General features: G+C 42.1%; 1 long non-coding RNA gene, 2 other non-coding genes and 1 pseudogene across 3 annotated transcripts; all 4 read left to right on the top strand.

Moving 5' to 3' along the window:
* The first annotated feature begins 3,100 nt into the window (after positions 1-3,100).
* Positions 3,101-3,170, top strand: LOC112623971. Its single transcript, XR_003119306.1, has one exon. It is a non-coding gene; the product is annotated as a small nucleolar RNA SNORD50 (small nucleolar RNA).
* A 130-nt stretch (positions 3,171-3,300) lies between these two features.
* LOC112622967 lies at positions 3,301-3,713 on the top strand. The gene is made up of 2 exons (XR_003119062.1): positions 3,301-3,377; positions 3,603-3,713. It is a non-coding gene; the product is annotated as an uncharacterized LOC112622967 (long non-coding RNA).
* Positions 3,433-3,506, top strand: LOC112623970. Its single transcript, XR_003119305.1, has one exon. It is a non-coding gene; the product is annotated as a small nucleolar RNA SNORD50 (small nucleolar RNA).
* A 3,530-nt stretch (positions 3,714-7,243) lies between the features above and the next one.
* On the top strand, positions 7,244-21,381 carry LOC112622617 (annotated as a pseudogene).
* The last annotated feature ends 841 nt before the right edge of the window (positions 21,382-22,222 follow it).

Raw genomic sequence — 22,222 nt, 5'->3', positions numbered from 1 at the left:
ACAAGAAGGATAAACAAGTTGCAGAACATATAGATCCCATTTGTATGTGAAAAACGACGTACATATATTTGTATTTGCATAGGAAGTCTCAAAAACTGTTAACAGTGGCATTGCTGAAGAGTACAACTAGGGAGAAGATTCCCAGGCATGTGGAAAGATACTTTCACTATGCTTTTTTTTTTTTTTTTTTTTTTTTTTTGAGACGGAGTCTCGCTCTGTCGCCCAGGCTGGAGTGCAGTGGCCGGATCTCAGCTCACTGCAAGCTCCACCTCCCCGGTTCACGCCATTCTCCGGCCTCAGCCTCCCGAGTAGCTGGGACTACAGGTGCCCGCCACCTCGCCCGGCTAGTTTTTTGTATTTCTTAATAGAGACGGGGTTTCACCGTGTTAGCCAGGATGGTCTCGATCTCCTGACCTCGTGATCCGCCCGTCTCGGCCTCCCAAAGTGCTGGGATTACAGGCTTGAGCCACCGCGCCCGGCCTATGCTTTTTTCTGTTAACTTTTTAATTTTTTTTTTTTTTAATACAATAGAGACAGGGTCTTGGGCTCAAGCAATCTTCCCACCTCGGCCTCCCAAAGTGCTGTAATTACAGGCATGAGCCACCACACCCAGCCTACTTTGCTTCTTATATCCTTTTGTACTGTATTAATTTTGCTTGTTTTACTATTTACTATGAGCAATATGAAAATTTATATTAGACATTACGAAGTAATATAAAAACCGACAAAATGCCCGGCCCTGACAATACTTCATTATTTAGGTTCCTGCTAGAGAAAAGTGCTTTTCACTGCCTTTGAATGTGAAGTTTGATCTTCATTCTAATTTTCTAAAAAGTCACCGAATGTATTTGTTAATTCATTCATTTAACCATTACCAACAACCTACTTAATGCTAGGCACTGTTTTAAGAAAAAATAAACAGCAGAGCACAAAATCAGATGTGTTTCTCCCACACTCTAGCAGAATCGGACCATAATCAAATGCACACATAAACAACTTTAATAAGTAGTGCTTTGAAATACAGAAGTCAAGGGCCTGAATTTTCACATACTGAAATGTTCAAATGTGTGCACAAACACACACGCACACAAATTAACTCAAACATGCTAATTAATGAAAGCACTGCTTTTGAATTTTGTAAGTTTGTCGTCTGGATAAAGTATTCAGGGATACTCCTCAAATTAATCTTTCTCTCGTTTTCAATATAACTAATTGAGTACAAAGAAGTTAAAAATTAGCAAAGCATTTCAGCTGTGTGACCTTAGGCAAATTACCTGGCTGTTTTAAGCCTGTTTTCTCCTCTGCGAAATGGAGTACTGAACCTCACGTTCGCTGTTTGAGGGAGACTTGTGTGGTCAGGTTTAGTGTAACCGGATGCTTGGCACGAGGAAGCGTGAAGACGAATGGGCCCCCATGGGGCCTTGATGCCCGCCCTGAGGCCCTGAGGACCCGCACGCCGGGGCGGTTCTCACGTGGCGCTGTCTGCTTTTTCACCCAAGCTTTTCTGCCAGCCAACTGCCCTTTCCCGGAGTGCTGCGGCCAGAGCTAGCCCGCTCCTCCGGCGGCCTCCGCTGGGGGCCCACTACAGCCCGGCGCCGGCCAGCCAGCCCGGCTTCTCGAGTCGGTCCTAAGCTGAGGCGGCCCTGTGCTGCAAAACTTGGGTCCACTCTCAGACCCAATCTGTCCTGGGCGAACTTGGCTTGTGGCAGGCGATAGCGTCGTTTCCAACTGCGGCTATTTGAATTCTGGCGCCACACCCGCGCCACGTAGGGCCAAGTCGGGCGCAAGACTAGCAAGCTACGCTTCGCAGTGCGCCTGCGGGCGCGCGCCGGGAAATGGCCGGGCGCGCGGCCGGCCTGCGGCGCGCGCGCCACAACGCGGGACGGGCCTCGGAAGAGCCTCCGCGCGCGCTCCCGCTAATTCGCGGCCACACCCCTGTCTACTTCCATGTCCAATAGGTGTGAGAGGGCGGGGCAGCCTCGTTCTGACGGGGAGGCTATATAAGGAGCTACTGGCTCCCCGTCTCAGTCTTTTACGTAGGCCTTCGTGGTCGTTTGGTCGTGTGGTAGGTAAGCGTCGGTGTTGCGGGCGAGTACTGGAGCAAAAGGTGGAGGTGCAGGCCGAGTTAAGAGTTTTGATAGTGTGAAACCATCTTAGTGTAGAGCTTAGAGTGCTGAGAGTTGAAAGCTTGCACGTGGGAAATGTGCAGCCCGACCGCCACATGTACTGAGATTGAGTCGTGACGGCCACAGGCTCCGAGTTTTGGCGTGAGGAGAACGCTGATCGGCCACGGGTGCCGCGCTTGCTGGCCTCTGGCATGTGCCTGAACGGCGGCGGAAAAACCACACTTAATTGGGGCAGAGGGTTAGTTTTAAGAGCAAGGGGCTTTTACTAAAATGGCGAAGACCTTCCGTCGGCGTTGTTTTAAAACGGGCAGCCTCAACCCTGCATTGAGACTGAGCTGTTCGAAGGCGGCGTTGTGTGCAATTCGGATTAATGAAGGGGAAAGGTTTTGTGTGGAAAAACACCTTGGAGTGTGACGTTTCTGCGAGAATACTTAAATATCGGTTTCCCGCAGGAACAATGGCGCTGTCATGGCCCAGCAGAGCAGCTCTGAAGATGCAAAGGTAAGAGCTCTTAAGCTTAGTTACCAAACTAAAGGAGTAAACCTGTTGATTTACAGGAATAGGAACTGTTGCATCGTTTGATACTTACTTTTTTTTGTTAGATACATGAAAGAATTCCAGAATATGCGGGAGAATATTTAATGGAAAACCGCTTGGTTAAACCTGACACTCTTCATGGGTATGTGTTGTTTTAGTACTTTATGATAGAGCATAGTATTTAATCCACACCTAGACTAAATCAAATTTTTTTGTCATTGAACAGCATTCTGGGTGTGGACGATCAGCCAGTGAAGATAATGAATGTCGGATGTCACTGACTAGCAGCTTCATTTTGAAGTAGGTTGTATGGCTTAAAAGTTCTGTAGTATTTGTACTATAATACTTGCCTTTTACCTTTACCTTGGCTTATGGTCAGTGTCACAGAAGTGCAGTTTAATGTGTTAATGTGTACATATACAAGGTCTGATTGGTCTAATCAATGATGAAACCTATCCCGAAGCTGATAACCTGAAGAAAAATAAATACGGATTCGGCTTCTGAGATTAAGACCAATAATTCAGAAGTGGAGTAAATTTTGTTGACGGGATTTTATAACAGTTCTGTTATAAAAGATCCGTAAAAGTTTATAACAGTTCTGTTATAAAATCCCGGGTTGTTTTTTTTTTTTTTTCTGCCAACAGTGAGGGTCGCTGTCTGCCCATTGATAAGAGGCCAGATTGTCTTGGAAGTTCCAAAGTTGCAACGATTTCTGTAAGTGGAGTTTTTCTGTTTGCTTAGCGATTAGTGAATATTGTGTCCTTGGTCTTATCTGTGATGATCTTATCCCGAACCTGAACTTCTGTTGAAAAAAAAAACTTTTACGGATCTGGCTTCTGAGATGGACCATTATAAGGACAATACTTTTTTTTAATGCTTTTACATAAGCTGTTGTAATGTTGGTAGTCTTGTAAGAATCTCATGTTTTTCCTTTTCTAGGGCTAGTGCCACGAGGTTTACTTGACTGTTGTATGAAAAGCTGATAAGAAAACCATCCAGAAAAAAAGCTCTTCGTTTTACAAACACGAAAATAAAACATGTAATTTTGGATTATGTTGTTTTTAATTATTTTAAATAGGTCCTGAAATAACATGGCGGGCATTAAATGGAAAATCCACTAACCAGCCTTGTAATCAAATTACTTTGAACGTTTCGGGTTTGTGCAAGGTACAATGTAAGGGTTTTTGGATCAGTGTAAGAGTGGAGAGACAGGAATTAAAAATGATTGTTACTAAGCAAATCATGAAATATTTAGTTTCAATGTGACTGTAATTTTGAAAGCCCGGATGCTTAAGTTGAGAAGTAGGGGAATGAGACACAGAAAATAAGAAGAGTACAATAGAACAATAATAGCAGTTTATTAACTATGGTCATGAGGGAAGCTCACTGAACAAGAATCTGGTAAAGACATTCAGGGTTGCTAAAATCTAGGAAGGAAGAGGTCGTTTGGCAAGATGGGTTACATAATACTATCTGATACTACCAAATAAAATGAGAGAGAAGCCTTAGGCATGTAACATTACATTTGGAGATAGAAAATACACCTTCACTATGAAGGTAGTGTGTGTAAGATGGCAGTGAAAGCAGTGTTTGCATTTATACCCTTGATCTCTGATAACCCTTGCCTGCTAGACATAAAACTATTAATCATTGTTTTTCTCCCCCTTCTAGAACTTCTGCATAAAATTTTAAGATCTGTGTTTCATTACTTCAAAAGTGCCTAGAATAGGGCCAGGCACTTACTGTTATAGAATATGTGGTAAAAGACTATTCATATTCCACAGTTTTCAGGGAAGAGTGCCATTTCCCTTTTGTCAAAGCTGGCAACCAAGACAAAGTTGTGAAATAGACTATTTGCTTTCGAGCCCTCTGACCTCTTTTTCTGTAGCTCCTTCTAACTCCCTTGCCTCCCAATAGATCTTTTAATATGTCACATTTTCTTAGTTGATATCAAAATTAGTGCTCCACATTTATATACACTGGCCTGTGCTAGGCTCTGCCAAGACTCCTGAAATAAAACACCATTTTGTCAATAGTGGCACAGGATGCCAAGGAAAAGTCAAGCTATGAAGAATTCTTGAAAATAGAACAAGTGGATTTGAGTTTAAACCAGCACAGATGTTGGGAAAATAGGCCCAAGAAATACTGAGCAAAGACAGTATGGTTCAGAGTCTGAGAGACAAATATTGAGGATTTGGGTACCAATAGGGTGGATGTGTGTGGGACAGAAAACATGTTATAAATACCCTTAAGATTCTTGAGCAAGGGAGTTCGAAATGTAAGAATATCCTGTAATTAGAGTCAGATCCAAAAAGGTTTAACTTGAATGGAATTGAACTTGAAAGCTCAGTTTTGGTTACCGACTCCTTGATGGCAATTTCTAATCACACAGGAGGCTGTTAGTCTGTAATAGCCTCCTAAAAACAGGCAATATTGGTTAAGATCAGTTGCATAAGTTCACCCTCCAGAGCATATCTGCTGCTTGGGACCAGGTGCAGTGGCTCATGCCTGTAATCCCAGCACTTAGGAAGGGTTGCTTGAGACCAGCCTGGAAACAGCAAGATGCCATCTCTACAAATAAGAGAACTAACTGGGTGTGGTGATGTGCACTTGTTCCAGCTACTCAGGAGGCTGAGATAGAATCACTTGAACCTAGGAAACTGAAGCTACAATCAGCCATGATTGCACCTCTATGCTCTATCGTGAGAAACAGGCCAGGCTAAAAAAAAAAAATCCTTAAGGACCTAAGGAGCTTGACTATAATAATTAAACTGGGATATCCTTGATTCAGATTGGCTTCAGAAGTTCAAAGGCAATTTACATGTGTCTGACTTTAGTGACTTCAGCCAACAGGAATTTTCCTTTGCCTTACACCAGGCTTCCAGGTAATCTTAAAATATAGCAAGCTCAAACCTACCATTTGGTGCTTTCTAAAATTAGTTCTATTGCCGGAAACCCAATATCCACTGTGCTTGGCTCCCCAGTCAAGTGTCCTGTGAACTAACACATCAATCCTCACTGCCCAGTGTGTATGAAAGAGCTTTTAGCTGTTTTCATGGTTTTTGTAACAGTTCCCCAGTTGGGATTAGAGCCTTTCTTTGAATTTCAGCCTACTAGAATAAACTGCTTATCTTTTGCTAGTCCTTTTCTGGGAGTAGGACCCTCCCTACCTTTCCAAAAACTTGGTTCTGGATCCAAACAATACTTATAACATAGTACTTAGTTATAAGTATATATTAATATGCATGACTTAACTGAATATTACCACTCCCTCTGATCTTACTCCACCCTGTAGAATAACATCATTAGAGACCATCTTGGGGCAGAAGAGGATACCTTTTCAGTATGAGAACTAGACTCCTTGTCTTACTCTGATAAGTCCTGGTCTCCCCACTGCTGAGGTCTCAGCATGCCATGTAGCTGAGTTTATCAGAGTTACGAGGGTTTAATCAGAATCCCAAATCAAGTACAGTCCAGTCCAACCTATTTGAGAACTTTATCTTTTCTTGTTACTTCATTTATTATAGTTCTCTTCAAAAGAGCAATGGAAAAGGCACTTCAGAATATGCAAAAGATCTGTCATTTGAAGGGGATAATTTACAAATGTGCATCACTTCACTGAGATCAGGAAATTGTTTTGTCCTTACCTCCTGTAGTGGATATAACTGATGTACAAAAATGTGTACATTTAAAAAGTATGCAATTTGATGAGTTTTTTTCATAGGAATACACTCATGAAACCATTAACAAGATAATGACTATATCCATCACTTCCAAAAATGTTCTCTTGTTAGCTTGATTTTGAACATGTTAAGTTTAAGATAGCACATGATATTCAAATTGGGATTTTTGAGTAGTTATAGAGGTCCACAGTTCAGAGGAGAGATCTGACTAAAATAAAATTGGGAGTCATCGACATATGGAAGGCATATTTAAAGCCATAATATTAGATGAGATCACCAATAGAGAAAAAAAGGTGTCCAAGAGTTTAACCCTGTGGCCTTTCAGGATTAGGACATTCCAGGTTTATTCAAATCCTAGAGAATAATTTGTGCCAAGGGACAAAAATCAGGACACAGGAATCTGCTGCCAAGTTCAAGTGCCATATTTGTTAGGAACAGAAACTAAGTAGAAAACCAAGGATGCCTGGAATGAAATGAGCCAAGAAAAAGAAGGATGAGAACCAAGCAAAAGTTGCTGGAAATTGCCTTGGATTCAATACAGACCATTAGTCAACATGAAAACTGAAGAAGTTAGTGTCTGATCATGACTTTGCAAAGTAACAAAGTGATCTTCAGGAGAGAATAAGATGAGGAATTTAGGAGGTATGATAAGGCTTTTTCATCGGACCCTGCAGATTTGGAGAAAATGGATGACCATGGACAAGTTATAAACTTGCCTAGCATTGATAAAGTATCAACAGAGGCTGAAAACCACTAATTTTAACAAAGATAATCAGCATATTCAGTATTGTGTGGTGCTTATCTCCTTGGGAGCAAAAAGATAAGACTGGATTAATCCAAAATCAGAGATAAACTGACCAGGAGGAGCAGAGCAATAATGGGCCAAGAGTATTGAGGATGCAGGTAAAAGTGCTAAAATTACTGTATTGACCTTGTAATCCCAAGCTGATCAGGGAAGGGGAAAAAAAAAAAAAGGAGAGGGCTGGAAAATTGTCACAGGTAATGACAGAGGATCAGATGTGCCATAGAAACGTGCTGCTGAAAACAAGGTAGAATAAGCCCCTCTCCAATTATACTATGGAATGAGCCATGTAACATGTGATTATTGGTTTCTCCCTTCTGGACCTGGAGTGTCAGTTCTTCTAAAGCAGAGACTTCCCTTTAATCTCTGTTTAAACTTGGTGCCTAGGACAATGTGTTGGCATCCATAAAATACCGAATGGAATGGAGTTCAACATGTTTTTTAGGGTGGAACTGGTGGCATGATTTAAATTATCCAAAAGAGACAGAAATGAGAAAAGTCAGAAGCTGTTGTGTCCTGACTGTATACCCCCAAAATTCATATTTTGAATACCCCAAAACGAAGTATAATGTAAGCCCAGAATCACTATAAATGATGAAATTCAAAAGTCAGAATTGAGATATACCCCAAAGAACACACCTTGCTATTGCCCTAGAGAATTTTAGTGTGTTTAATGCCTGTGTTCTTATTGATGCAGTTTAAGTGACCAACTATTAGCAACAAACCCCAAATTGTCCTTTGTACAAAAATAGTTTATTAGGTCAGGTGCAGTGGCTCATGCCTGTAATCCCAGTACTTTGGGAGGCCAAAGTGGGAAGATCGCTTGAGGCCAGGAATTTGAGACCAGTGGACAACATAGCAAGACCATCTCTACAACGTGTTAAAAAGTAACTGGGTTACTTGGAGGATCTGGCTATGTGGCAGCTGAGATGGGAGGATTGCTTGAGCCCAGGAGGTCAAGACTACAGTGAGCTATGATTGTGCCACTGCACTCCAGCTGGGCAACAGTGAGACCCTTTCTCAAAAAAGAAAAAGTTATTTGAAGTTATTTGCACTGTGTCTTTATTAGGCTTATATCCATATTTTTTATAACTGGAGGCCATACCATCAATAAAAACACATTTAGTGCATTAAAAAAGATGGATATGAGCAGTAACAAAAATACAGGCCAAATAACATTATCATTGTTATCGTCATTAATTATTTTAGAGACAGGGTCTCACTCTATCACCCAGGCTGGAATGCAGTGCCTAATCATAGCTCACTGCCACCTTGAACTCTTGGGCTCAAGGGATCCTCCCACTCAGCCTCCCAAATAACCAGGAGATCCTTCAGCATGTGCCACCAAGCTCAGCTGATTTGTATTACTTTCTGTAGGGATGGGGTGTCACTGTGTTGCCCAGGCTGCTCTTAAACTCCTGACCTCAAGTGATCCTTCCAGCTTGGCCTCCAAAAGTGCTGAGATTACAAGTGTGAGTCTCCTCACCAAGCTGCCTTTTTTTTTTTTTTTTTTTTTTTTTTTTAAAGCAATGAGAGCTCACTCTGTAGCCCAAGCTGTTCTTGAATTCCTGACCTCAAGTGGTCCTCCTGCCTCAGCCTCCTGAGTAGCTGTGATTATTGATGTGAGTAGCCACACCTATACTAAATAATTTTAATCAACTACTTTTTTTTTTTTTTTTTTGGAAACAGACGTGCTCTGTTGCCAGGCTGGAGTGCAGTGGTGCCATCTCAACTCACTGCAACCTCTGCTTCCTAGGTTCAAGCGATTCTCCTGCCTCAGCCTCCCAAGTAGCTGGGACTACAGGCGCACACCACTATGGCCAACCAATTTTTGTAGTTTTAGTAGAGACAGGGTTTCACCATGACCTCGTGATCTGACCGCCTCAGGCTCCCAAAGTCCTGGGATTACAGGTGTGAGCCACTGCACCCAGCCGCAACCTGTACTTTTGTATAAAAGTAGTTGATTAAGGCCAGGCATGGTGACTCACGCCTGTAATCCCAGCACTTTGGGAGGCCAAGGCGGGCAGATCACTTGAGGTCAGGAGTTCGAGATCAGCTTGGCCAACATGGTGAAACCCCATCTCTACTAAAAATACGAAAATTAGCCTGGCATGGTGGCATGAGCCTGTAATCCCAGCTACTTGGGAGGCTGAGGCAGGAGAATCGCTTTAACCCAGGAGGCGGATGTTGCAGTGAGCCAAGATCACGCCACTGCACTCCAGCCTGGGTGACAGAGCAAGACTCTGTCTCAAAAAACAAAATAAATAAAATAAAAACTAACAAAAGTACAGTTTGGGAATTGTTGCTAATAGTTCATTAGTTTAATTGCTTCAATGAGAACATTAGCATTAAACACACTAAACTACTCTGGAGCAATAGTAAGGTATACTCTTTGAGATATATCTTAATTCTGACTTGAATTTCATTGCTGATGGAGATTCTGAGTTTATGCTACATTTCTTTTTCAAAAGTGAATGTACATTGACTAGCCCTTAAAAAAAGAGAAAAAAGCAGCCAGGCATGGTGGCACGCGTGTAATCCCCGCTACTCGGAAGGCTGAGGCAGGAGAATCGCTTGAGCCCAGGAGTTTAAGACCAGCCTAGGCACAGCAAGACCCCGTCTCAAGAGAAAGAAAGAGAAGGAGAGAAAGGGAGGAAGGGAGAGAAAAACAAAGGAAGGAAGGGAGGGAGGGAGAGAGGGAGACAAACATTGTTCAGTTTGGCCACATGCCCAGAAATATTAGGATAGTTTTGAAATTCATGGACTTGTCCCCACATATTGATATAGCTCACTTTCTTGAAGGATGTTGTTTGCTTTCAATTCAATCTGTTCCTCAGAAGATTGAACCATACTGATAGACTAAGTGTGTGATGATTCAGAAATATACTAAGGTTTGCATTCATTTGTTCATTGAACAAATATCCTGAATGCCTACCATGTATAGGTACTATCCTAGGCACGAAAGATACAGTAGTGAACCAAACAAAAACCTCTGCTCTTGTGGAACTTATATTGTAGGAAGACGAGAAGGACATTATATAATAAATAAATTATAAACTATGTTAAAAAATGAGAAGTGACACAAAAAATAGAATATGAGATATTGGGAGTGGGTTTGGGGAGATAATTAGTATTGCAGTTTCAAATGGGGATTCTCTCATCTAAGAGGCAATTGAAGTAAATGGGGTTGACAGAATAGGCTTCAATGAAAAGGTGAGATTAATTAAGCAGAGATTTACATGTGTGCGTAGCTCAATCTCTAACCTAACAGAGGGTGAGAGATTGATCTGTGCATATATCTGGGAAAAGTGCATTTCCATAGCAGTGGCCCATAAGAAGGAGCATGCATAGTGAGAAAGGAAGCAAGGCATGCAGCTTATGTAGGGCTTAATGTGTCATTGAAAGGATTTCACTCTTAGTCAGATGGGAACCACTGTAAAAGAAAACACAGAAACTCCAAGTATGATTCATACACATCAAAATCTACGAACCCTACCCCTAGGGCCCAGATTGTGGCCTCTAAATACCACTTACCACTAAAAGGAAATAGATCTGAGACAGGAAATGTACAAGATGAGCTTGTTGTACCTTGCTATAGCAGGTAGCAAGACTGTTAGAGTTGTGTTAAAAGAACTCAGGAGGCCAAGCACGGTGGCTCATGTCTGTAATCACAGTGAGGACTTGAGGTCAGGAGTTCGAGACCAGCCTGGCCAACATGGTAAAACCCCATCTCTACTAAAAATACAAAAATTAGCTGGGCATGGTGGCGGTGCCTGTAATCCCAGCTACTCAGGAGGCTGAGGCAGAAGGATCGCTTGAACCTGGGAAGCAGAGGTTGCAGTAATCCGAGATCTCACCACTGCACTCCAGCCTGGGTGACAGAGGGAGATCCATCTCAAAAGAAAAAAGGAACTCAGGAGTCAACTTGGAGAGTCTCTCACTTTCCAAAGATGGAAAATTTGACTATTATTGAGCTGTAATAGAGAAAAAGACATAAAATGTCTTCAAATCTATGAATTCAGAATGATGCTTTTAAAAACTGAATTTAGGCCGGGCGCGGTGGCTCAAGCCTGTAATCCCAGCACTTTGGGAGGCCGAGACGGGCGGATCACGAGGTCAGGAGATCGAGACCATCCTGGCTAACACGGTGAAACCCCGTCTCTACTAAAAAAAATACAAAAAACTAGCCGCGCGCGGTGGCGGGCGCCTGTAGTCCCAACTACTCGGGAGGCTGAGGCAGGAGAATGGCGTGAACCCGGGAGGCGGAGCTTGCAGTGAGCTGAGATCCGGCCACTGCACTCCAGCCTGGGCGGCAGAGCGAGACTCCGTCTCAAAAAAAAAAAAAAAAACTGAATTTAATAGTGTTAAAGGACGCTAATCATCAGTTTCAGAACTGCAAATAAAGGGACTTTCCAATACCAACTATACTGACATAATCAAAAAAAAAGTGATAAAAAGTTTGTCTTTATTGATATATTCCAGTTAACAATGAAAAAAGATTGGCGTAATTCGATCATCATTTTGCAACATTCTAATGAATTAATATATATAGGCAATAAATATCAACAACTGCTAACATCCAAAAAAGAGGTGATGAAATATTATATGTCCCTGAAGAAAGAATTTGACACTGCCTATTTCAGACTCTTGTCTGAAAACAATAAAAATGAATATGAATTTGATAAAGCCTCTGGATATAATTACCAATTTACAGATGACAGAGGAAAATGTTAAACTACATTACAGAGATACAATCAGCAAAATCCAGACTATGGAAAACTCTACAAATGATTTCTATAACAAATAAATTGCAAGGAAAGAAACCAACAAGAGATGAATGGGTAACCTATAAATCAGGAAACTGAAAAGATATATCAACATTCTCAATGTTTGCATCCCAGTTGGATTCTCATTCAATATTGTAAAAAAAAAAAAAGATAACATTTATGAGATACATGCTTAAATACAGGCTATTTCATGTATCAAAAAATAATTGGGACTTTGTTAGGTGTGATAATGGCATTGTGGCTCTTTTGTTGTTAAAGAGGCTGTATCTTTTAGACATACTGAGTTATTTATGGATGAAATGATTTGATGTCTGAGATTTGTTTCAAAATAATGCAGAAAACAAAGGAAGTGGTTGAAGGGTATAGATGAAACAAGATTAGCCTGAAGTTGATAATTGTTAATGTTGGATGATGGGCACTTGGGAGTTTATTATACTCTTTCTCTATTTTTGTACTTGTTTGAAATTTATAGAATAAAATTTTTTTAATCTGTGAATTTTTTAAGTTGACTTAATTTCTAACAAGATACTGTGTTTCTTCACAATTTGATTTTATTGTGTTCTAGCTAGTGCTGTAACAGAATTTCCTGCTGCCACAAACATAGCCCACCTGTCCATATAGATATATAATGTCTTCATGATTCTACAGTGCTCTCATGTGTTCTCCTAGTGATTAAATTCAGAGTATTCCAGTCAGAGCATATGCTTTAGAGACACTTTACATGCATTAAATGAAATAATGCAGACCAGGTGAGGTGGCTCACGCCTGTAATTCCAGCACTCTGGGAGGCTGAGGTGGGCAGATCACCAGATGTCAGGAGTTCAAGTCCAGCCTGGCCAACATGGTGAAACCCCATCTCTACTAAAAATCTAAAAATACAAAAAATAGCTGGGTGTGGTGACAGGTGCCTGTAATCCCAGCTACTCGGGAGGCTGAGGAGGCAGGAGAATCACTTGAACCCGGGAGGTGGAGGTTGCAGTGAGCCTAGATCATGCCATTGCACTTCAGTCTGGGTGACAGATGGAGACTCCATCTAAAAAAAAAAAAAGAAAAAGAAATAATGCATATAAAATGTTTAATATAGTGCTTGTCATCATGCATTAGCTATAACTGTTAATAAAATTGGGTGTTTCAATGTATATCAGTAAACACAATATTGTAAGCCACTACGTTCGAATAAGTTAAGTCCATCAGATTCCTTCAGTTAAAAAAATATGTGATCTGTGAAGTCAGGAGTTTGAGACCAGCCTGACCAACATGGTGAAACCCCGTCTCTACTAAAAATACAAAAATTAGCCAGGCGTGGTGGCACGCTTCTATAATCCCAGCTACTCAGGAGACTGAAGCAGGAAAATCGCTTGAACCCGGGAGGTGGAGGTTGCAGTGAGCAAAGATCGTGCCACTGCACTGCAGGCTGGGCCACAGAGTGAAGACTCTTGTCTCAAAAAAAAAAAAAAACGAAACAAAAAACCCCAGCACGGCATGGAGTGATGGCTCACACCTATAATTCCAGCACTTTGGGAGGCCAAGACACACAGATGACTTGAGCCCAGGAGCCTCCCAAGTAGCTGCAACTAGCAGGCACATGCCACCACACACAACTGGCATTTTTTTTTTTTCTTTTTTCATGGAGACAAGGCCTCTCTCTTTTACCCAGGCTGGTCTCAAATTCCTGGACTCAAGTGATCCTCTCACCTCAGCCTCCCAAAGTGCTGGTGTGCTCCCACTTCACTTGGCAAGGTGAAGAACTCACAGCTGGAGAGTTTAATGCCAGCAAAGGATGTTTTGAGATATATGTGTGTGTGATATATATATATATATATATAAAAATATATACATATATGTGGGTGTTACATATATATAACACACACCTATAATATATATATTATATACATTATAGATATATATATATATATTTTTTTTTTTAAGAGACAAGGTTTCTTGCTGTTGCCCAGGTTGGAGTGCAGTGGCTTGATCACAGCTCACTGTAGCTTCTAACTCTGGGCTCAAGCAATCCTGCTTCAGGTTCCCAAGTAGCTGGGAGTACAGTAATATGTCACTATGCCTGGCTTCAACGTAATAAAACTTTCCAAAATATACTTTTTATATTTCAACATATCTTCCATACATATCTCTTAATAAAACGCCATCTCTATCTTAAGATGCTTTTACTCGAATATAACATCAAACCCAAAATGGCTTAAACTATACAAATTTTTTTTTTTTTTTTTTTTTTTGTCTGGAGACAGCGTCTCGCTCTGTCACCAGGCTGGAGCGCAGGGGCATGACCTTGGCTCACTGCACTCTCCGCCTCCCAGGTTCAAGCGATTCTCGTGCCTCAGCCCCCCAAGTAGCTGGGACTACAGGCGAGCACCACCAGGCCCAGCTAATTTTTGTACTTTTTAGTAGAGACGGGGTTTCACCATGTTGGCCAGAATGGTCTCAATCTCTTAACCTCGTGATCTGCCTGCCTCGGCCTTCCAAAGTGCTGGGATTACAGGCGTGAGCCACCGCGCCCGGACTTTTTTTTTTTTCTTTCTTTCTTTTTCTTTTTTTTTTGAGACGGAGTCTTGCTCTGTTGCCAGGCTGGAGTGCAGCGGCTCCATTTCTACTCCGCAACCTCCGCCTTCCGGATTCAACTTCCACCTCCCGGGTTCAAGCGATTCTCGTGCCTCAGCCTTCCGAGTAGCTGGGATTACAGGCGCGCACCACTAAGCCCAGCTAATTTTTGTATTTTTAGTAGAGACGGGGTTTCACCATGTTGGCCAGAATGGTCTCGATTTCTTGACCTCGTGATCCGCCCACCTCGGCCTTCCAAAGTGCTGGGATTACAGGCGTGAGCCACCGCGCCCAGCCCACGTTTTTTTCTTTTATGAGACGGAGTCTCTCTCTTGTCGCCCAGGCTGGAGTGCAGTGACATGATCTTGGCTCACTGCAACCTCTGCCTCCCGGTTCAAGTGAGTCTCCTGCCTCAGCCTTCCGAGTAGCTGGGATTACAGGTGCCCTCCACCACACCCAGCTAATTTTTGTACTTTTAGTAGAGACGGGATTTCGCTATGTTGGCCAGGCTGGTCTTGAACTCCCGACCTCAGGTGATCCGCCCGCCTCGGCGTGACCCACCACACCTGGCCAAATTTCTTAGCTCTTGTAAAAGGAAGCTCAGAGGTAATGAAAGTAAATTGATGTAAGGGCTCAGTTATTATATTAAGAACCCAGATTTGTTCCATTTTCCGCTCCATCATCCTAGGTCTGTAAGTTTTGCCCTCAGGATGGCTTCCCTCATGGTCACAAACTGGTGGCAGTAGTTCCAGACATCGTATCCAGACACAACGTTAGCCAGAGGAAAGGAGGGATTATCTCTTATTTTATTCTTCTTGAGAATGAGGAAATCTGTTCCAGAAATTTCTGACAGACCACACTTCACAGCTCATTTACCAAGATTAGATCATATATCCATTACTAAACTACTTACTATGAAGGAGAATGGCATTACTATGATTGATGTGAACCAATCATTTGGGGACAAAATGAATGTTGGGGTGTCAACCACCATGGCTAACACGACATCTTATGCACTCCTTTTTTTTTTTTTTTTTTTTTTTCCGAGATGGAGTTTCACTCTTATTGCCCAGGCTGGAGTACGATGACATGATCTCGACGCTGCAACCTCCACCTCCCAGGTTCAAGCGATTCTCCTGCCTCAGCCTCCCGAGTAGCTGGGATTACAGGCATGCACCACCACGCCTGGCTAATTTTGTATTTTTCTAGAGACGAGGTTTCTCCATGACCGTCAGGCCATCTTGAACTCCTGACCTCAGGTGATCTGCCTGCCTCGGCCTCCCAAAGTGCTGGCATTACAGGCTGAGCCAACGTGCCCGGCCTTAAACACTCTTCTACCTGAGTATAAGTGACTAACTGGGGCTGGGCACGGTGGTTCGCACCTGTAATCCTAGCAGTTTGGGAGACCAAGGCGGGTGAATCACTTGAGGTCAGGAGTTGAAGAACAGTCTGGCCAATATGGTGAAACCCTGTCTCTACTGAAAATACAAAAAAAATTAGCTGGGTGTGATAGTGCATGCCTATAATCCCAGCTACTCGGGAGGTGCTTGAACCCAGGAGATGGAGATTGCAGTGAGCCAGGATCAGGCCAGCTCATTTAATTTCTATCATGACAATTGTCAACAATATTAAAAATTCTCCTACTCATTCTTTTCATTGGCAATATTGAGAGCATTTTCTTTTATTCTTTTTTTATCCTTTTTTTTTTTTTTTTTTTTTTTTTTTGAGACGGAGTCTCACTCTGTCACCAGACTGGAGTGCAGTGGCGTGATCTCAGCTCACTGCAACCTGTGCCTCCTGGGTTCAAGCAGTTCTCCTGTCTCAGCCTCCTGAGTAGCTGGGACTACAGGCATGTGCCACCATGCCCAGCTAATTTTTGTATTTTTAGTAGAGACAGGGTTTCACTATGGCCAGGATAGTCTTGATCTTTTGACCTTCAGATCTGCCCACCTCGGCCTCCCAAAGTGCTGGGATTACAGGCATGAGCCACCGCGCCTGGATTATTTTTTAATTTTTTTTTTTTTTTTGAGACAAAGTCTCACTTGGTTGCCCAGGCTGGAGTGCATGCCACCACACCCGGCTAATTTTTGTATTTTTAGTAGAGATGGGGTTTCATCATGTTGGCCAGACTGGTCTCAAACTCCTGACCTCAAGTGATTCACCTGCCTCGGCCTCCCAAAGTGCTGCAATTACAGGTGTGAGCCACCGTGCCCGGCTGCATTTTATTTTTGTAGATATTAAATGGTTATTTAATCAATTTTAGAAATTCAGGTTGCCTTGAATTTTGTCAGGATGACAAAGTTTATAGTAATAAATAGTCCAAATGTTTAATGGTACACTGGTTATCTCTGGACAGTAGAATAATCTCTAGCTAGTGGGTTTATATTACCATTAAAAAATTAAACCTCTCTGGTAATCTATCCTCTCATATCCATTTGCAGTCATTCTAGTCTACACTACCCCCCAACATGGCCCTCTCTCTCTCAATCTTTCCACTGCACAGTCTACAGGGATAAGAAACTACCCCCATATCCTCGACCTTTTTTTGTGGGCATGCATTTCTTCCACCTCCTTGCCCTAATTAAAATCTGATTCTTCCCTCCTTAGGGTACTGCTTTCTCTTGCTGCAGCTTGCTTCCTTCCTCAGGTATGAAGTTAAGGTTAGTATCTTCCTTGCCCTGTACTGCCACTTCTTTTTTTTTGAGACACAGTCTTACTCTGTCACCCAGGTGGAGTGCAATGGCACAATCTTGGCTCACTGCAACCTCCCTCCCAGGTTCAGGAGATTCTTATGCCTCAGCCTCCCTGGTAGCTGGGATTACAGACGCATGTCACCACACCCAGCCAATGTATGTATTTTTATTTTTTTATTTTATTTTATTTTTTAAGATGGAGTCTTGCCCTGTTGCCCAGGCTGGAGTGCAGTGGCACGATCTCGGCTCACTGCAGCCTCCAACTCCCAGGTTCAAGTGATTCTCTGCCTCAGCCTCCCAAGTAGCTGGGATTACAGGTGTGTGCCACCACACCCAGCTAATTTTTATATGTTTAGTAGAAATGGGGTTTCACCATGTTAACCAGGCTGGTCTTGAACTCCTGACCTCAAGTGATCCACCTGCCTCTGCCTCCCAAAGTGCTGCAATTACAGGTGTGAGCCACCATGCCCGGCTTAATTTATGTATTTTTAGTAGAGACAAGGTTTCGCCCTGTTGGCCAGGCTAGTGTTGAACTCCTGGCCTCAAGTGATCTGCCCGCCTCAGCCTCCCAAAGTGCTGGGATTACAGGCGTGAGCCACCATGCCCAGCCTCCCTACTGCCACTTCTTAACAATTACTCCTCCATCTTTATGTAAAACCCCTTGATCTTTTCATGTTCATGTCACCTGGCTTGTCACTTTTTGTCTTACTTCAAGGCTATCATTTTCCTACTTGGTGGTTACTGCCCCTTATTAATTTTGAAGAGTTTGAGACCAGGTTCGTGGCTCTATTCTGTAACATCTATTTCTAAATATTCACAAGTCAATGTCCAAACAATTTGGTTTATCATTTCTTTGACTTCCTCCACTTTCTCCCTCCACTTCCTCCCTTTTTACCTGGGATTCCACTGTCCCATAGAGAGCCATGGATAAAATTCAAGAAGTCTGTGAACTTGGACAGGGGAAAATATGTATACTTTTACTAAACACTAACTGAAATTTAGAATTTCCTTCAATAACAAATGTAGACTGTACACCACAGTAGTACTAGCAATATCTATGGGTTTGTCACCAATAGAAAGCACAGCTGTTTTTTTCCAAAGAGTCATCTGCATCCCCATGTTTATCGCAGCACTATTCACAATAGCTAAGATATGAAGTAAACCTAGGTGTCCAACAACAGATAAATGGTTAAAGAAAATTTGGGCTGGACTCACACTTGCAATCCCAGCACTTTGGGAAGCTGAAGTAGGAGAATTGCTTGAGCCAAGGAGTTCAAAACCAGCCTGGGCAACGTAGCAAGAATCCATCTTTACAAAAAATTTTAAAAATTAGCTAAGTACAGTAGTGTGCACCTGTAGTCCTAGTTCCTTGGGAGGCTGAGGTGGGAGTATCACTTGAGCCCAGGAGATTGAGGCTGCAATGAGCCATGCAGTGAGCCATGATAGCACCACTGCACTCCAACCTGAGCAACAGAGCAAGACCCCGTCTCAAAAGAAAAAAAAAAAAAGGAAAACGTGGTGTATATATACACAATGAGCTACTATTCAGTCATAAAAAAGATTACATCATGTCATCTGCAGTAACATGAATGGAACCGGAAGACACTATGTTAAGTGAAATAAGCCAGGAACAGAAAGTTAAACACAACACATTCTCACTCATATGGAAACTAACAAAAGTTGATCTTGCCGGGCACAGTGGCTCACGCCTGTAATCCCAGCAATTTGGGAGGCAGAGGCAGGTGGATCACCTGAGGTCAGGAGTTCGAGACCAGCCTGGCCAACATGGTGAAACCCCATCTCTACTAAAAATACAAAAATTAGCCAGGTGCGGTGGCGGGTGCCTGTAATCCCAGTTACTCGGGAGGCTGAGGCAGGAGAATTGCTTGAACCCAGGAGGCAGAGGTTGCAGTGAGCCGAGATCGCGCCATTGCACTCCAGCCTGAGGGACAAGAGTGAGACTTCATCTCAAAAAACAAAAAAGTTGATCTCATAGAAGTAAAATGTAGAACAAAGGATACTAGAGGTTGGCAGGGCTATGGGAAATGGGAAGATAGGGAGAGATTTGTTAAAGGATATAAAATTAAGGCTGGGTGTGGTGGCTCATGCCTATAATCCCAGCACTTTGGGAGGTCAAGGTGGGTGGATCACCTAAGGTCAGGAGTTTGAGATCAGCCTGACCAACATGGAGAAACTCTGTCTCTACTAAAAATACAAAAAACTAGCTGGGCATGGTGGTGCATGCCTGTAATTCCAGCTACTCGGGAGGCTGAGGCAGGAGAATCGCTTAAACCTGGGAGGCGGAGGTTGTGGTGAGCCAAGATTGCACCACTGCACTCCAGCCTGGGCAACAAAAGTAGAACTCTGTCTCAAAAAAAAAAAAAGATACAAAATTATAGCTAGGTAGAAGGAATAAGTTCTAGTGTTCTATACCACTGTGGGATGACTATAGTTAAACAATAATATATACTTTCAGATAACTTAAAGGAGGATATTGAATGTTCCTAACACAAAGAAATGATAAATGTTTGAAATGATGGATGTGCTAATTGCCCTGATCTGATGACTATACATTATATATATTGAAACATCACTATGTACCCCCACGAATATGTACAATTATAATATGTCAACTTAAAAACATTTAAAAGTGAAAAAAAAAAAATCCAAAACACACAAGGAACTGAGCCAGCATGAATAAGAATTAGCAAAATCTTCAAACCTCAAGACTAGACTCACAAGGACTTCAGATACAGAAATTTTAAATAAAAATTATGAAATGAGTATGTTAAAATGTGTAAAGAAATAAAGGGAGACATTGGTATATGATACAGAAATAAAAGACCATCAAAAATAATTCGTATGATATGAAAACAATCAAATAGACATTCTGGAATAAAACATATATAATGGACAGGAGTGAATATCCCTAGGCTCCTGACCTCTCTGCATTTACAAGTAGTCTGAGCGAGAAAATGCTGGAAGACCTCAGAAGCCAAGTGGAAGCCCCGGAGTGAAGCCAGGAGGGCCTTCATTTCAGACTCAGCAGCTGCCCACGGTCGTAGTTGACACACTGCTGTAGCATGTGTGCTGCCTGAACACTGACTGGCCACCCCCACAGCCCAGAATGCTGGCATCATCTGTACTATCAGCCCAGCTTCCTGATTGGTGGAAATGCTGATGATTAAGTCTGGAATTAATATGGCTTGTCTGAACTTTTGAGTACCACGCAGAGACCATCAAGAACGTGTGCACAACTCTGGAAAGCTTTGCTTCGAACCCCAATCTCTAGCGGCTAGTTGCTGTGGCTCTGGACACTAATGGGCCTGAGATACGAACTGGGCTCACACAGAGCAGTGTCCCCATGGAGGTGGAGCTGAAGAAGGGAGCCACCTTCAGATCACACTGGATAATGCCTACATGGAAAGCTATGATTAGAACTTCCTGTGGCTGGACTACAAGAATATTTGTAAGGTAGTGGAAGTGGGCAGCAAGATCTACAGATGTAATAACTTATTTCTCTGCAGGCAGAGCAGAAAGGTACTGACCTCCTGGTGATAGCAGTGGAAAATGGTGGCTCCTTGGGCAGCAAAAAGGGTGTAGACCTTCCTGGTGGCTGTGGACGTGCTTGCCATGTCAGAAAAGGACATCCAGGATCTGAAGTGTGGGGTAGGATTGGATGTGGATATGGTGTTTGCCTCTTTCATCCATGTGGCATCTAATGTCCATGAAATTAGAAAGGCAATTATTGCACATTGGAGCAAGCTGCCCACTTGCCCACCGGAGTTAGGCTCTTACCTTCCCACAGGAACTAAGACCCACAGCTATTTTTATATATCTTACAGTTCAGATCAGACACAAATATGTAAACCTCTACATTACTTCTATGTAGCAATTATGTTTCTCTTTAAGCCTGTCACAGATTTTGTTATTTAATGCAAAGAAGCACATATATTACTATGGGACACTTTTGGTTTGTTTAAATATTTTGATAGTTGTATATTAATGTAAAGGGTTTCATTTGTAATCTTGTACAGACAGTCCCCAACTTACAATGGTTCAACTTATGATTTTTCATCTTTACAATGGTGTGAAAGCAATACATTTTCAGTAGAAACTGTAGGTCAAATACTCATAAAATCATTGTGTTTTTCACTTTACTGCAATATTTAATAAAGCATATGAGATATTCAACATTTTAACTTTGCGTTAGATGATTCTGCCTAATTATAAGATAAAGTAAGTGTTCTGAGCACATTTAAGGTAGACTAGGAAAACTATGATATTCAGTAGGTTAGTTATATTAAATGCATTTTCAACTTACAGTATTTTCAGTGGGGTTTATTGGAACATAACTTCATTGTAAATTGAAGAGCATCTTTTATGCATTTTAAAATATTTTTTGAGAAGGGGTCAATAGGCTTCATCAGACTGGCAAAGTCGTCTATGGCAAGAAAAGTTAAGGACCTCTGCATTTCATATCAAATTCTACTTGTTTTTAACTTCCCTTCCTATCCAGCCTAATTTCAAGGTTTATTGGTGGCCCTCTCATGCAATATTCCCAACTTCCTTACCCTGTCTTCTTTCCTGGGCAACTACTGAAATCACTTTTGCAAAAATTATAACAATGAGAGAAATCTAACATAACTGACTCTATCTTGCTTCTAACCTCACAAGGCCTAACTACTCTTGCGCATTCTCGGGCACAGTTCAAACTAACTATGGGAAGAATTTAGTTGATAGTTGAAAGCAAGGATGATAGCAGTTCCTTCTTAAAACTAACCCCTTATTGTTCAGGAACCAAAACTGCCTCCCTAAAGCTAATGGAAGTCCACAATGTTAGAATTATGGGAGTGGCCTGAATTCTGTGAAGACGTAGACACAGTTAAACGATAACAAGCCATTGTACCCTAGCTTACTTTTCTGTAATTGTTTACTGTTCAGGAGTTACATAGCTGGAGGTCACAAGATTTGTAACCCTAATTGCTCCTATAAATAACATTACTATTGTAAAATCTAAAACTGGTCTTTGAGA

Source organism: Theropithecus gelada, chromosome 4, assembly GCF_003255815.1.
Source record: "Theropithecus gelada isolate Dixy chromosome 4, Tgel_1.0, whole genome shotgun sequence".
NCBI lineage: Eukaryota > Metazoa > Chordata > Mammalia > Primates > Cercopithecidae > Theropithecus > Theropithecus gelada.
The sequence above is the reverse complement of the archived record's forward strand: the minus strand, read 5'-3'. Positions and strand labels throughout refer to the sequence as shown.